Here is a 17,152-nt window from a genome sequence, read left to right on the forward strand (position 1 = left end):
AGAATTCTTGTGGCCTAACTCTTTTTCCTTTGTAAATAATAGACATGCCTTTTGTTTTACTTGCATTACTTTTCTTTTTGCTCTTAGAAAAGGAAATTATTTGGTTCACTTGTTTAATGAGTTTCATGATATTATCAATTTGCTTTTGTCACCTAAGCTTTGTTCGTTGCTTTATTTGCTTTGTTCATCTTATTGTTTATTTTCGTTATTTCCTTTTTAATTTTATTTTGGTTATACTTATTTTAAGTTGAGCATCTACTTAAACAATCTCTCTACCCCATAAATATAGGTGTAATAAGAGTTGTTGTACATTCTATTCCTTGGACTCCTTTCCTCTTTCTTTCAATTTCCTTTACGGAAAAGAGTGAAAAATATCTTCAAATTAAATAAAAATGTTATCGGTTAATAGTTTGGTTCAAAACTGTTGTAGCTGTCAATATTCTGCTAATTTTCTTCTCCCATTTTCCTTTCAATTTATTTCTTTATCATTGTCTCTTTGTACAATCTAATAATAATATTTATATAAATTATTAGGGAAAGGGGGTAAATATTCCTCTCAATTTTGCGATTTAGAGCTAATAACCCCTCGTTAAAAAAATGGTGCATTATATACCCTTGTCGTCTAATTAATTGTGCATATTGCTTTGTCTTACAATTTCAATTGGCGGAAAAACAATTAACGATGATAAATAAAGCAATGATAGTCAAAACACATAATTTCTTACAAAGGACGTGTAAAACTACAAAAAAAATGTGACAAGTAAAGTAGTCCAGAAGGAGTAGTAAATTACAAGTGTCCCTATATCTGATTTCTAAATTACTTGTACGACCACGTCTAGTCTACTACCTCCACTTTCTTACCCGCGACATCTCTTGATATATCCGATTTTCACTTTTCTGATGATTTTTTCTCTTGAATGTCTTGCCCATTATCTGCACCAGTACAAAGTGTGACATCCTTGTTCTCAATTTTCCCTTCTGGTTCAATGACTGACATTCTATATGAAGTATATCCCAGCATATGATTTTCTATTTCTAATCTTCCTAATCTGTTGAAATGTCTCTGAGTATAAGCAATAAGGCCTTCAAGCACTTCTTCATTGCCCTTTATCTATAAAAGAAGATGAAATGTCATGAAAAAAAGGGTGAGGAAATCATTTATATACGTTCTAAGGGCAGCCTGGTGCACTAAAGCTTTTGCTATGCAGGTCCTAGGAAGGGCCCGACCACAAGGGCCTATTGTTGCATTTCTACCAGAGACTGTTTCCAAGGCTTGAACCCGTGACTTTAGCAAAATGACTAGAGAACAAGTAGCCAATCAACTAAATCATGAAGACCGATCAATATGCCAAGATAATTATATGAAACAACCTTTTCTTGATTGGAAACAGTCTCTCTACCTCTAAGGTAGGGATAAGGTCTACGTACACTCTTAATCTTCTGGACTATGTAATTCAATGAATCTACTTAAGCATTTTTAAAGGCCAACAGTACCTCAATCATCTTAGTAATCAAAATGCAGGAAAGAACAAAGTTTGCAGTATGGCAAAACTTTGTCTTTGTGTTCCATTCCCTGATATATTCCAAAAGCAAAGGCAACTCTTCTTTAGAAAGCGCGTTAACTGCTTTTACTATCTGATCTCCTGCATCTCTCTTCCTGTCAAGACGAAAGAAGTGATATGTACAATCGCATTTACATAAATTTAGAACCATCACTTGAAAAAATGGACAAGTCAGGACGGACTACCTGTGGAGTTCAGTAAATATATCTAGAAGGCCATGAGGTCTTCGAAGCTCAAATGCTATCTGGATGGCTCTTGTGTAGTCAGCATCTATTAAAGCATTTTTTAACTCTTGACCCCGTAGAACACCTTCCTCCTGCACGAGCAACATAATATTAACAACAACATACCCGGGGAAGGTAGAGTGTACGTAGACCTTAACACTTACATCTTTACGAAAAGCTTCCTCTTTATCTGAAGCAGTTGAGTCGTGCCACAGATTGATAACTGCATCACCACCGCCAGTTGCAAGCATTTATGTTTTCTTACCAATAGCCAGGGCCCATATCTGGATTGCCAGTTATAGGAGAAAAACAGCATATTGATTAAGAAAATGCTCTATGATAAGAGAATAGGATATAACATAAATACTTGATCACCTTATCCTCATGTTGGTCATATGTTGCGATACACTCTTCGTTCCTAACTGTCCACAACTTCATGAAACCATCAGAATCTGGAGAGACGTTCATATCTTTTAGCAAAAGTAGGTAGTGAGAAACAGAGAAATCAACACTATAATGGCTTCGGGATGTCATTGTTACCACAAGAAACAAGCTGGGTTCCACGGGTAAGAAACGATGCTCTTAACACACTTGATCTATGCCCTTGAAATGTTCTTACACATGATCCATCAGATATGGCCCATATCTTTATCATCTGATCTCCAGAAGCTGTTAGCACGCAATGATCAACTGGAGAAAACTCCACAGACCATATCCCCTTTTATGCCCTTTCAGTGTAACCACTGACACTAGGTCTGGAAAGGTCCATATGCAGGCAGTGCGATCCTAGTAAAATATAACGAGATCAGAAAATATACAAGAAGCAAATTCGTCTCCTTTGGCAGCTTTTTATGCCGAGATTTAATAAGATGTCAACCTGGGAATCACTGCAAACAAGACTGTCATTTGGTGCTACTGCCAAAGAGTTAATATCCTTGTCATGTGCTGCTACAACTGCTTTTGCTTTCAGAGTTATAATTTCTTCATTGTTTCCAGAGACAGCGTCCACATTCCATACCTTTAGAGTACGGTCACAGGAAAAATGCAGAAAGATAAAAGATATAACTTCTAGAAAATGTGATAAAGAAACATTTAGATTAGTTTGCGTTAAGATTTCAAGAGAAGAATCGAGTCATAGAATGATGAACAGGAAAATCTAAACCTATTGACGTTGAATTTCCTTTGCATTTGTTTGAGCTCTTAGATCGACCTATTCTGAATAGAATTCAGCTCGTTAAAGGGAGACTGAACCTTAGAGCTCAATAGAAGAGAGATCTTTGATCTCTTGTTTTTGGTTGAAATATGATGTAGGGTTTTATTCCTCAGAATCTTATTTGCACTCAACCATTAAAAGAAATATCAACTCAAGTCAGCAGAACCAAGGGCAAACTCGATTCAGCACTAAATCTTCATTCGCGGTACATAAATACAAATATCAAACAAGCAGAATCATCATAGTGGCATAACTAGATTAAGAAAAGAGGAGCGCATGTTTATACATGCATATGCAGAAGAAGGATATGACCACTGCAGAGTTCAGGGATAATCACTTACCTACTACCACTAACGAAGAAGTTCCGTTCTTTCTTGGAAAAAGCAACAGCACCAACAGCTCCCATGTGACCTATGCCTACGCCAACACAAGCCTTGTTCTCGCAATCCCATAACCTAACCTATGGAAACACCAGAATTAAGAATAGCAGAAAAATAAATGATGTTAATCTTGAATAGTGAAGTAAAATCTTGGTAAACCAGCAAATAGGAGAAATGGAATCGGCATACATCAAATGCTGCATATTTGTCTAAAGAGCAGAAATCACAAACTTACATTGTTGTCCTTGCTTCCCGTTACTTGTAAGTGTTCTTCCAGAATTTGATACACAGGTATCAAGACACAAAATAGTATCAGTGTGCCCAGACAATACATAAGAGCACGACTTTAATTTAAGATCATACACTCGCACCTGCAGTATATATATGCAACATCTTAGAACCTCAGAAAAGAGTGTGATGACATGAATGATTTATCGAAACTAAATTTCAACTATTACTTAGATACATGCACCAGAATTACACCAAAGAAGGCAATTTCTAAATCTATGTCAATAAATGAAACCGAAAAGAGTACTATGATCATATCTGCTCTACATTTGTTTAAACTCAGCAAGCATCAAGGAACTTACCTGCTCTACATTTGTTGCGGCTGCAAGGAACTGTTCATCGTCACCCAAAAATTTCATATCTGCAATCTCTTCATTGTATCCGGCAAACCTCTTCCTAAGAAATAGATTCATACTACCTTCACATTCCTCCGGATAGTATAGAAAAAACTGATGGTCTGCTGTAACACAGAGCAACTCTTGATTTGCAGGCAAAATCAAAGCAGAAATAAAGTCCCTCTTTGAATCTTCATTGTCAGAGCTTACGGTGATATCGGAGGTTATATGTTCAAAGAGGCACAGTGCCCTGTTACACAAGCATATCAAGTGATTTAGTAAGCCACCGCATTTTAGGAGGGATTGAAGCAAAAAAAAATATTGAACAGAGAATGCTTGAGAAGTTCTGAGTTTCTCATCACACTATAATACATATTGCCAACTATTTTGATTACGTTGAACGTTCAATCATCTTAAGAACATTGAAGTGATTCTCAAGTACCTATCAGAACTCCATATCCGCACTAATCCACGCTCACCAACAGTGATGAAATTAACTGATGGTACATCACTTCTCTTCTTTGCCTGTGGATGTTTTGATGAAGCTAGACATGCAGAAAAAGGAGACTCTGAACCAATTATACACACGGTTTCAACTGACTCAAGTGTTGGTATGGTGGTCAGGCAGCGGTAGTCATGCAAGTTACACAGATTTACAACCTGTCATTTTTGTATCAGTATAAGTATCAGCAAGTGCCACAAATGGCGTTAAACGTGTTCCGAACTAGAAAAGAAAAAAAGAAAGCTTCCAACCTGATGACTTTTAACAGAAACATTCAATTAGTTGCTTGACAACAAGATATTCTTTAATATTTATGACCTAAGTAGCAATTATATCCTCAACCTACCCCCACAGCCAAATATAAAGTGAGAGAAACAGATAAGTCGATGAAGAACATCCCTTGTCTCACCCTGCACTGATCAAAGTCCATCCATCGTCGGATATTGCCATGGAAGTGACGGTTGATTGATGTTTCTCTAGTTTTGCCAGACATTTCTTTTTTGTCTTTTGTGTCAGATCCCAGACCCTTACTGAACCATCATCACCACCAGAGAACAACTATAGACAATTACAAAACACTAGGCTAATTAGTTCAAACAAAAAGAGGAGAAACCAGAGATTAGAAGCAGTTACTTTAGCATTCCCACCACAACTTCCCTTTTTTCATCATCAATATCTAACATCTAATAAGAAATGCAGTTTGCTTCACTTCTATATGCTATAACAAAGAGTCACCAGACTGCATAATGATTGCGTGTTGAAATCTTGAACACCATAAAAGCCTTTACTAGACAAGCAAGGTGAAACTTAAACAGAAAATCTCAATGAATATCCTAATCAAATACTTGTTAAAATTATAAACGGAAATCTGAAAAAAGAGGATGAATAAGCTTTTCAGGTGTAATCTGGAATTCCGAGAAAGGAATATGTGAAACCACACTGAATGGACATAAAGGGGCTGTGGCGGCCCTTCGATACAATAAGCTTGGATCATCACTAGCATCAGGAAGCAAAGATAATGACGTTATTTTATAGGATGTGGTGGGTGAGACTGGCCTGTTTCGTCTTCGGGGACATTGTGATCAGGTTCATACTATCTTCAAACTAGCCATAATGTACTTTCGTTTCTCACTTCATCATGTTTTACTTTTGAATTTCTAATTTTGTTCCATTGTCATCTATGTTGCAGGTTACTGATGTTGTTTTCTTAGGTTCTGGCAAAAAACTGGTGACGGCATCTAAGGACAAGTTTTTGAGGGTATGGGATCTTGATACTCAACATTGCATGCATATTATAAGTGGCCATCATACCGAAATATGGTCCATAGATATTGACCCTGAGGAAAGATATTTAGTCACCGGTTCTGCTGATCCTGAACTTCGTTTTTACACTATAAAGCATGATTTAGCTGATGGACAATTGATTGCTAACAAAGTAAATAAGGACTTGCCTCCTGAAAACAAATGGGACGTACTTAAGTCATTTGGTGTACTTCAGCGGCAAAGCAAGGATAGAGTTGCAACAGTGAGGTTTAACAAGTCGGGAAACCTGCTGGCTTGTCAAGTTGCAGGGAAAACGGTGGAAATATTCCGTGTGCTGGATGAGTCTGAATCTAAACGCAAAGCAAAAAGAAGAATTAGTAGAAAGGAGAAGCAAGCTGCCAAAGAAGGCCATGAGGCAACGGAGAATGGATAGACAGATATTGGAGCTGAAGGAGGCAGCAATCTTGCTGTTACAGTCCCGGATATCTTCAAGCTTCATCAGATCCTACGGGCTGGAAAGAAGATCTCCTCAATTTCTTTCTCCCCAGTTACTACGAAGAATTCACTGGCTACCTTAGCTTTGTCTTTGAACAATAATGTATTGGAATTTCATGCTATAGAAAGCAGTTCAACTACTAAATTGAGTGCTATTGAGCTTCAAGGGCATCGCGCTGATGTCAGAAGTGTTACTCTCAGCTCAGATAACACTCTTTTGATGTCTACTAGTCACAATGCAATTAAAATATGGAACCCTACAACTGGTTCTTGCCTCCGCACAATTGATTCAGGATATGGTCTCTGTGGACTATTTGTTCCGGGCAACAAGTATGCTGTCGTTGGTACAAAGGGCGGTACTTTAGAAATTATCGACATTAGAAGTGGTACTTGTGTGGAAGTAGTGGAAGCCCATGGTGGTGCTGTTCAGTCAATTGCTTTAACTCCAGATGGGACAGGTTTTCTCACTGGCAGTATAGATCACGACATTAAATTCCAGGAATTTCAACTGGTGAAAAAGGCTGGTAAAGTGCGTAATCTTACTTTCTCTATCTAAATTACTCTACACCTCCATCTTTCTTAAATTTTGCAAACACATTCTTGTTTTTTGACATGCACTAGTTTCTGCTTGGATAAAAGAATCTCTATTCCTGCTGGTGAATAATGACGGGCTCTATTTATCGACATACATGAGTATAAGCATTTAACGGCATCTCCTATAAGGAACTTAAAAATGAATGATGATGTTCTAGTCGTAGCTGCGAGCCCTGATGGTAAATATGTTGATGTTGCTTTGTCGGATAACACAGTAAAGGTAACAGTCTAACTTATTTGAATTGTCTATGTTTTGATTTCTGAAGTACATCTTTAAATTTAGAAATTCTCATCTCTTGGCTCTTTGTTTTGGAGTTCATTTTACAGAAGTTGTTGCCTTCTAAAAAGAAAAAGAAGATGGTGGATGGAAAAATTATATGGTATTTATATTTTGAGAAACAAATGCTGCTTGTCCTATCAGTTTTTAAGCCTTTTGAAATTGAACTTTTCAGTGTTATACTTAATAATTTCTCGATATTTTAGTGTTACTGTCCTCTGATATGGATCTTGTAGTGAGACGTTGCAAGATGAAATCATATGTTTTCTTCTTACGACCTATGGTGTTGGTTTATTAACAAAGGCATGCAATCTCTTAAGTTCCAAGTACTCAAAAATCTTAGGGTCCTTAGTAAAAATCAACCTGCTGCCTAAAATATATTGTTGACAAGCTTAGACCCATTTAAACAGCCTCGAAAAGGTTCGAGACTGAGACAAGATCCTCAAATCAGCTACCAAATTTTCTGTCTTACTTGAATTCTAGATTGATTTCATTTCACTGTTAGAACTTTTAAATCAGTTTGTTTTTCTGTTGCATCATTATTTTTTGTAGTCGAGTGAATGCTCTTTTTTCTGTCTGATCATATTTGAACCTAATAGTTATGATGTTCATATGTTTTTAGGTCTTCTATATGGATTCACTCAAGTTCTTTCTTTCGCTCTACGATCATAAACTTCCTATATTTTGTATGGATATTTCTTCAGATGGGGATCTGCTTGTAACTGGCTCCGCGGACAAATATGTGAAAATTTGGGGTCTAGTTTTCGGGGATAGTCATAAGTCACTTTTTGCGCATGCTGACAGGTGCTTTGATTACATCATTAACTATTCTAGTTTACAACTAGGTAAAACTTTGTAATTAACAAATGCTGATATTCTATTTTTATGGCAGTGTTATGGGAGTTAAGTTTGTGCACAACATCCACTACTTTTTTACTGTGGGAAAAGATCGTCTAGTGAAGTACTGGGATGTTGACAAGTTTGAGTTGCTTTTAACCCTTGAAGGTCACCATGCTGAAGTTTGGTGTCTTGTGATTAGCAATCGTGGGGATTTTCTTGTAACAGGATCACATGATCGTTCCATATGACGTTGGGATCGTACTCAGGAACCTCTTTTTATTGAGGTATTATATTTTGTGTTAGAAATACTGCATCAATTTAGACAGTTCAAGCGAATAATTTATTAAGTTGATACTTGAAATTGCAAGAAGAGAAAGAAAAGAGATTGGAAGAGATGTTTGAATCAGATATCGACAATGTATTTGAGAATAAGTATGGACCAAAGGAAGAAATTCCAGAGGAGGGAGCTGTGGCATTAGCGGGGAAAAAGACTCAAGAAACTCTTACTGCCACAGATTCTATCATCGAAGCATTGGACATGGCAGTTGCAGAACTGAAGCGAATTGCTGAACATCAGGTTTCCTTTCTTTCTTCTTTGGAACTGGGTAATTAGATGTGGAGGGTAATACGTGCCTAGTTTATTATTGTTTGTATAAAAAAGGAAACAATTATCATACATTTCGGCATAATAATTTCTTGAATGGCGAATATTGTTTTTACATGTAGGAGGACAAGTCAAAGGGAAAAGTTTCAGAATTCAGACCGAATATTCTCATGCTTGGGCTTTCACCTTCCGATTATGTTCTTCGTGCATTATCTAGTGTTCGTACTAATGATCTGGAGCAAATGTTGCTAGTAAGTCATTATTTTCTACGTGATTGATTTCTATTGCCTCGTTGAAGAAGAGGATTCTTCTTAGCAGTACTTCAACTATAACAATGTCTGACTTGACTGTCAAATGACTTAAAAATAGATCAAACTCTTCTTCCCGTAGTGTAGATAAGACCTGTTATTTGTAGTTTTGATGATTTGACAAACCCAGGGACCTTGTAAAGGGACCTGATCTCTAGTGCAGATGTACACTCAACTGCCAGGCTGGAAAAAGTACAATTAGTTGGTGCACAGTCTCCAACTGTGGCAGAAATGGCAGAAACCTCAACCAATAGCATGGCCTCGAAAGTTGTGACTATTCTTCGTAAAGATTATGTCCAATAGTCATAACTTTAGTTTTTGCAACTTGAACAAAAACTCTCAAGAACTCTTGCAATGACTAATACAAAAGCGAAGATTCATCCTCAAGATCAACTCGAACTAGATAAAGCTGCAAGCTTAGTTGTCTTAGGATTATATCCTATGCACGTTCATTGTAAATCTGTTCCTACATCTATAAAGGATTCAAATAGTTATTTTGTGAAAAAGTCTAAATCAGTTGAGTCTAACTGATTTAGTGGGCAACCGTGTGTGTTGCTTAGTTAAGTCTAAGTCATCCGAAGTGTGGTGGTTTAGTGGGCAACCTGCATGTTGCTTAGTCAAATTCTAAGTTGTCTAGTGGTGATAACTTAGTGGGCAGGGTGACATCTGATTAGGCTCTTCAAGTAATAGAGTTATTACTTGGTTGTAAGATTAATAACTTTTTCTCACTTTGGTTGTAACTGGTTTCACTTTTGCTTAAGGAAGATTAGTGAAAACAGTTGAAAATCCTGTGTGACAGGTCGTGGTTTTACTCCCTTGAGCAAGGAGGTTTCCACGTAAACTGCTTGTGTTATGTTCTCGTTATTATTTACTCTTCTTATTGTTTTTGTTGAGTCAAGGGACCTGGTCCGTTGACTGAGAGTAGTAGACGCACACATTCTATCAATTGGTATCAGAGCGGGTACTCTCTAGCTGGTTAACACCAAGAGAAATATTTCTGTAAAAGAATGGCTGCTCCACTGAACCTCGAAGAAGGACAATTTTCAACACGACCTCTTCGTTTCAATGGTCAGTTTTACAGTTGGTGGAAAACAAGGATGCACGACTATCTTATGGCTGAGGACAGCGAGTTATGGGACATAGTGCTGGATAGACCTTTCATTCCAACCGTGGAAGTGAAAGATGGTGAAATCACAAAAGTTGTTTTAAAGACTCGCCAACAATACAACGAGGCGGACAAAAAGAAGATCGAGAAAAGCTACAGAGCTAAGAAGTTGTTAGTGTGTAGTATAGGTGTTGAAGAGTACAACCGCATCTCTGCTTGTGAATCGGCAAAGGAAATCTGGGACAGTCTAAGAACAACTCACGAAGGGACAGAGCAGGTGAAGGAGTCGAAGGTAGATATGCTGACCACCCAATACGAGAACTTCACAATGAAAGAGGGTGAAAGCATTCATGACATGTATACAAGGTTTTCATCCATAACCAACGAGTTGCGAAGCATGGGAGAACCCATTAGCTCTAGTAAGAAGGTCAGGAAAATTCTTCAAATTCTTCCCAAGTCATGGGCAAGTAAAGTAGATGCCATAATTGAATCAAATCACTTAAAGGTTCTAACGATGGATGCTCTCATTGGAAATCTCAAAATTCCTGAAATGAACAGAAATCAGGATACCTCAAAGAAGGAAGCTAAGAAACACAAGTCTGGAGACGACTCTAATGAAAAGGATGACATGGCTTATCTCACTAAGAGATTTCAAAAAATTGTGAAAAAACATGGAGGGTTTAGAAAAGGAGGGAATCATCCTCAGGCTGCAACTGCTAGTGATCTTTGTCACAAGTGCAGAAAGGCAGGGCATTTCATAAGAGATTGCCCGATGCTCAAAGCTGAAAACAAAGAGCATCAAAGACTTGGGGGTGGAAAAGATAAGAGAAGGGACCTAGTACTTGACAAAAATGCAAGGAAAGTTGCATCTGACTATGTAGTGAAAAAAGCTCTTGCTGTGTGGGGTGATTCTTCAAATGAATCAGGAGAATCAAAATGTCCTGATGATGTCTCCATGCTGGTTGTTCAAGATGATGCCAACGTATTTGACGGGTTAATTGCTCTCATGGTGAAATCAGACGATGAGGATGATGAAGATAAGGTAACTCTCCTTGATATTAAACAAAACTTGAATACTTACTCTGTTAGAAGGTTGAGAAAGCTAGCAAATGTTTTGATTGACTCTGTCATAGAGTTAACCACTGAAAAGGACTCTATGAACAGCAGTCTTGATAGTCTAAGTGAAGAGAAGGGGGTGATGGTGGTGCAAATGTCAGTTCTTGAAGAANAGGTTGAGAAAGCTAGCAAATGTTTTGATTGACTCTGTCATAGAGTTAACCACTGAAAAGGACTCTATGAACAACAGTCTTGATAGTCTAAGTGAAGAGAAAGGGGTGATGGTGGTGCAAATGTCAGTTCTTGAAGAACAAGTGACAGTTCTAGAATCTGAAAAACTAGAACTTAAAGAGCAATTGGATCTAATGATTGAGAAATCTGGGAAAAGAAAAGGGGAGACTACTAACCTGCAGGCAGAACTAGAAAACAATCTGAATACTGTTGAGACCAGGCTTGCCCTAGCCTTGGAAAGGAATAATCAGATGGAGAGGGACCTGGTCCATCTTGAGGAAGAACTCCAAACTTCTCTAAAATGGACCAGCTCCACCAAACTACTCTCCAACATAACCAGTAAAAACAACTACAACAGAAAAGGGTTAGGCAGCCTGAACATTACTCCTCCCTATAATCCCCACAACAAATATATATATATTCCAGACAACTTACTGTGTTTTCACTATGGTCGCAATGGCCATCTAAAAGGGGACTGTCCTGCCTGGAAGGCCTCACAAGAAAAATTTTCAGTCTATTCTAGACAGAAAAAGGCTCAACAAGGGGGACCTGATCCCACTTCTAAATCTTCTAGACAGAAAACTGCTAAAAAGAGCGGACCTGCTCCTGTTCGTAAGGCCTCGAACATGAAAAGAACCAACCTGCCTTATTGGGCAAAAAATACTCTCATTACACCTTTATCAGTCTACTGGGAACTCAGATTGAAGTGGGTTCCCAAGTCTAATAAGTAATGTTTGTTGCAGGTGAGTGAAGGAAGTAGCAGTCAGTGCTGGTTTATGGACAGTGGTTGCTCGAAACACTTGACTAGAAACACCAAAAACTTCCTTTCACTCAAGACACTTCAAGGTGGATATGTCTCTTTTGGCGATGGAAAGAAGGGGCATATCCTTGGAGTTAGCAGGGTTGGAAAATCATTTGAAGACTCCATTGAAAATGTTTACTATGAGAGTTGTTTAAAATACAATCTACTCAGTGTTTCCCAGATTTTTGACAAGGGAAACGAAGTCAAGTTTTCTTCAGACAAATGCATTGTCACCAGCTTGTCCTCCAAGAAAGTGCTCCTGACGGACAGAAGGCGAAAAAAAAAACATGTATGTGGCAGATTTGGAAACAACTGGTGGAGACGATTTGACATGACTAAATGCTCAAAGTGAAAATACCGACTCATGGCATAGGAGGCTAGGTCATGTGAGCTCGTCTCTATTGAACAAACTTGTCTCTAGGGACCTGGTTCGTGGTTTGCCAAAATTGAAGTTCAGTGAAAGCAAGATGTGTGATGCATGCGTCAAAGGGAAGTAGACCAGATCCTCTTCCAAACCAAAGAAACAGGTAAACTCATCAATGGTTCTTGAATTGATTCACATGGATTTATGTGGACCTGCGAAGATCCAAAGTCGATGCGGAAAGAAGTACATGTTGGTGATAGTGGATGACTACTTAAGATTCACGTGGACTATGTTTCTCAAGTCAAAGTCTGAGAAAGCTGATGTGCTCATGATATTTTTCAAAATGATCCAAACCAAGATCAATTGCTGGGATCAGGTCCGACCATGGAACTGAGTTTGAAATTGTGAAGCTGGATGTCTCTTGTGCAGAAAATGACATTAATCATAACTTTTCAGCACCCAGAACACCTCAACAAAACGGGGTGGTGGAAAGGAAGAACAGAACTCTGGTAGATATTGCCAGAACCATGCTCATCGAGTCAAATCTTTCTCAAAACTTTTGGGTTGAGGCAGTCAATATTGCATGTTATATGACCAACAGATGCTTGATCAGTGCTTTGTGCTTAACAATGGCACGGATGATCTGGAAAGTTCGATGCCAGAAGTGATGAAGGTGTCTTTGTAGGGTACTCATCTTCAAGCAAAGCATACAGGGTCTTCAATAAAAGAATACTATGCATTGAGGAAATTGTTCATATGATCTTTAATGAAAGTGGCGATTTGAAGAGCTTGGAGATGAAAGACGATGATGATCTTGATGAGTTGTTCAAATCCAGATTAATGAAGCCAGCAGGCTTAAAGCTGAAGGAGATCCAGAATCTGACGGTGCTGATCCCAGTCCATCTGAGAAGGTTAAAGAGGATGATCAGCCTACTATGGGACCCGGTCCGTCTCATGCTGCAAGTCAAGAGAAAACTCATCCTCCTGAGAATGACGATTCTGAAGATGAAGAAGAACAGATGGATCAACCACAACCCCTTGCCTCTAAACCAGGGTGGAAGCACAGTTCATCTCACCCCCTTGAAAATCTCATTTCCCCACTGAATTTTGGAATGCAAACCAGGTCAAAAACACGAAATCTGGTTGCATTATCAGCCTTCATTTCCATCATTGAGCCTAAAAATGTGAGAGAAGCCTTGAAGGATGCGGACTGGATCAATTAAATGCAAGAAGAACTTTATCAGTTTGAGCGGAGCAATGTATGGTACCTGGTCCCAAGACCTGCTGACAAAACCATCATAGGGATCAAGTTTTTTTGTTTAAATAAGCTTGATGAAAATGGAGATCTAAAGGAAGAAGTATATCTAAAGCAGCCACCTGGATTTGAGGATGCCGACCGTCCAAATCATGTCTTCATACTCAACAAATCCCTGTATGACTTGAAACATGCACCCATAGCTTAGTACGAAAGACTATCCAAATTCCTGCTGAAGAATGGTTTCAAATAGGGTAAAATAGAAAGCACTTTGTTCTGATGAAAAGGGAACAAGAACTGCTCATCATCCAAGTATATGTGGATGATATCATCTTCGGAGCTACCGCTGAACATCTATGTGAATAATTTGCTACTCTCATGGGAAATGAATTCGAGATGAGCATGATGGGGGAGTGGAACTTCTTCTTGGGTCTACAGATCAAGAAAACCCCAAGTGGCACCTTAATTTGTCAAGAGAAGTACACAAATGAGTTGTTGAAAAAGTTTCACATGGTGGATTCCAAGCCTATTGATACCCCCATGGGTATAAATTCAAAAAATGGGAGCAGATGAGGCTGATCCACTAGTGAATCAAACCATGTACAGAGACATTATTGGATCTTTATTATATCTAGCAGCAAACAGTCCTGACATTGTCTTTAGTGTAGGAATGTGTGCACGAGTTCAAGTATGTCCCAGGGAATTACATCTAAAGGCAGCTAAGCGGATCCTGAGGTTGAAGCTGGGAATGATGAATATGCACCGACTTAATCCCAACCAAAGGCATCCAATCCTTGTTTTGGCTATGATTTGGAGGGCATGTATCCTCATTACTTGTAGTGTATTGTTTAAGTGGGATCAATTATGTACCTACTGCAGGTACACACTCATGGAAATCACATAAGCAAAGAATGGTCAGAACCATTCAAGAATCAAATCTCACATGCAGTTGAAGACCTGGTCCCTCTCAAGGTTAGCACCCTTTACATTTTATTTAAACTGTTAAATGAGAATCGTTGAGATCGCCACGTGTCAGTCATCGGCCCTTCTGACCGTTGCCCCATCGCTTTAAGTCCAAGCGACGCATCTACTCAGGGACCTGACACATCGTTTCAATTCTTTTTATATGACTTTTCTTCACTCCATCTCCCCACTTTTCAAACTCATTTCTCTCTGTCTTTCTTTCTATATGTTATTTTTCATCTCTATTTCTCAAACACTGTCTCAATATCCATTTTCTTCGAAGAACATACTCGACTATCTTCTTGAAATTAACCTAGTGGATTTCTACACATCTCTGTCCAAAATGTCGACCCTCTCTCCGGTCAACATTAGTGAAACCGATCCTCTCAATCCTCAGTCACCCTTTGACCACAATAACCCAACACCGTCACAACAACCTGGTCCCTATTCTAATATGTTATTTGATCATTTGTTTGAGGGTGACCTTCTTGATAATAACATGATGAGTCCAACATTCTTGCTGCCAGTGAAAACCTATGTATTGAGAGCCTAACACTGATGATGGAAGAGGTAATGCATGAAGTTAGATGCAACAAGTACTGCTGAAAATAGAAGAAAAAGGAAATCCGGTGATTCGTTGTTCGAAATGCCTGTTGTTGGCGTGATGGATGTTTCCATTGAAGAATCTAACCATGAGGTGTGAAAGAAAACTCTAAGAGCAAAAGGGAAAACAAGTAAAGAAGCCTAGTAAGGGAAAAAGTTAGGCAAAGGGAAAGTTTAAAGCATCTGTGGCAAAAAGGGTTTTGTCCAAAAAAGGGGAAAAACAAGAGGAAGAGAGAAACCTCTCTTGCCATCAAACCAGTACCTGGAACGGGACCTGGTCCCATGGGAAATGAGGATGACCACAGAGAAAGTAAGCAGTCAATTGTCAACAATCTGCGTTTACAAAGGGTTCTGGTGGAAGGGTGTTTGACATGGATATCATCCACAAGCCGGGGATGGACTCCTTACATGATCTGATGAAAATTCAATCTTGGATCCACCTGTTTCAGCACAAATCTCCTATTCTGCATGAGGAAGAGGTTAGAGAGTTCTATTACATCATCGAATTTGCAGAGGATGGCAACATTAACTCCAGAGTCAAAGAAAAGAGTCGAAGACAAGAGTCTCTACTTAGATGAGGACCTACTGGGAGAGATCCTTGAAGTACCCAAAGTAGGGATCATGTCAGTGGTTGGAAAAACCCGCACTATGGAATTTGTGAAGGAATTCTCTAAAATTCCTAACACTCGACGTGTTGGGGTTATGAAGAAACTCATGAAAGGAGAGTATTCGTTGGTTTTCGAATTCGTCAACAAAGTTCTTCTTCCTCGAACGGAGAAGAGAACTACAGCCTCTGCAACCGATTTGTTCATCATGGAGTCATTGTGCAAGTTTGAGGCCATAGACCTTCATGTGCAAGTGAGCCCATAATATGATCAGTTGAAGCATGAACTGGACGAGATGACTGTGCGAGTGAGCAGCAAGGATGCTGAAATTGCCTTACTAAAGGCAAAACTACTCAAAGCGCAGTCTGAGGGACTTGGTACTACAGAAGTAAACGAGCTAAGGAAGAAAGTTGATATGCTCACGGCTCAGAGTGCTGCTCTGCAAAAGAAATTGATTAAAGATAATGATGAAACCAATGCTAGACTCTCTCTTGTCATTAGGTCCCTCTCTCATCAGCCTCCTTCCACATAGTCCTTTCCGTCCCTTCCTGTGTCTTTTCTTTTGTGTGGACAATGTCCGGGGTTCTCAATTTCAGTTCAACTTAAATGTATTGAATGCTGACTTTTGTGCAATGGCATTGATTCCTGTTTTGTTGTGATTGATTTCTATTGTTTCCTATTTTTATAACCATGTTGGTGTTGCCCTTGGCTGTGATCTTACTTCACAATCTTACTTGTTTTGTTGGTTTACTACACTTCTTTTTTATGATGCCAAAAGGGGGAATCATTGGGTGCTTAGGCTGGGGTGAAACAGTTCACAGATCTCGATCGACAACAGTCCACATGTCTTGATCGACAGGGGGAAGAAATTGTAGGCACTTGTGTACCTGACTGACAGGGTGAATGTAAAAATGAATAAGGTGTCTTGATCGACAGGGGGAAGAAATTGTAGGCACTGGTGTACAGTTTGTCATCATTAAAAAAGGGGGAAATGTTATTTATAGTTTTGATGATTTGACAAACCCAGGGACCTTGTAAAGGGACCTGATCTCTAGTGCAGATGTACACTCAACTGCCAGGCTGGAAAAAGTACAATTAGTTGGTGCACAGTCTCCAACTGTGGCAGAAATGGCAGAAACCTCAACCAATAGCATGGCCTCGAAAGTTGTGACTATTCTTCATAAAAATTATGTCCAATAGTCATAACTTTAGTTTTTGCAACTTGAACAAAAACTCTCAAGAACTCTTGCAATGGCTAATACAAAAGTGAAGATTCATCCTCA

General features: G+C 38.9%; 2 pseudogenes; one reads left to right on the forward strand and one right to left on the reverse strand.

Moving 5' to 3' along the window:
* Positions 1 to 686: 686 nt before the first annotated feature.
* Positions 687 to 5,187, reverse strand: LOC125870034 (uncharacterized; annotated as a pseudogene).
* A 335-nt stretch (positions 5,188 to 5,522) lies between these two features.
* On the forward strand, positions 5,523 to 9,865 carry LOC125870035 (uncharacterized; annotated as a pseudogene).
* Positions 9,866 to 17,152: the final 7,287 nt, after the last annotated feature.

Source organism: Solanum stenotomum, chromosome 7 (assembly GCF_019186545.1).
Source record: "Solanum stenotomum isolate F172 chromosome 7, ASM1918654v1, whole genome shotgun sequence".
Classification (NCBI taxonomy): domain Eukaryota; kingdom Viridiplantae; phylum Streptophyta; class Magnoliopsida; order Solanales; family Solanaceae; genus Solanum; species Solanum stenotomum.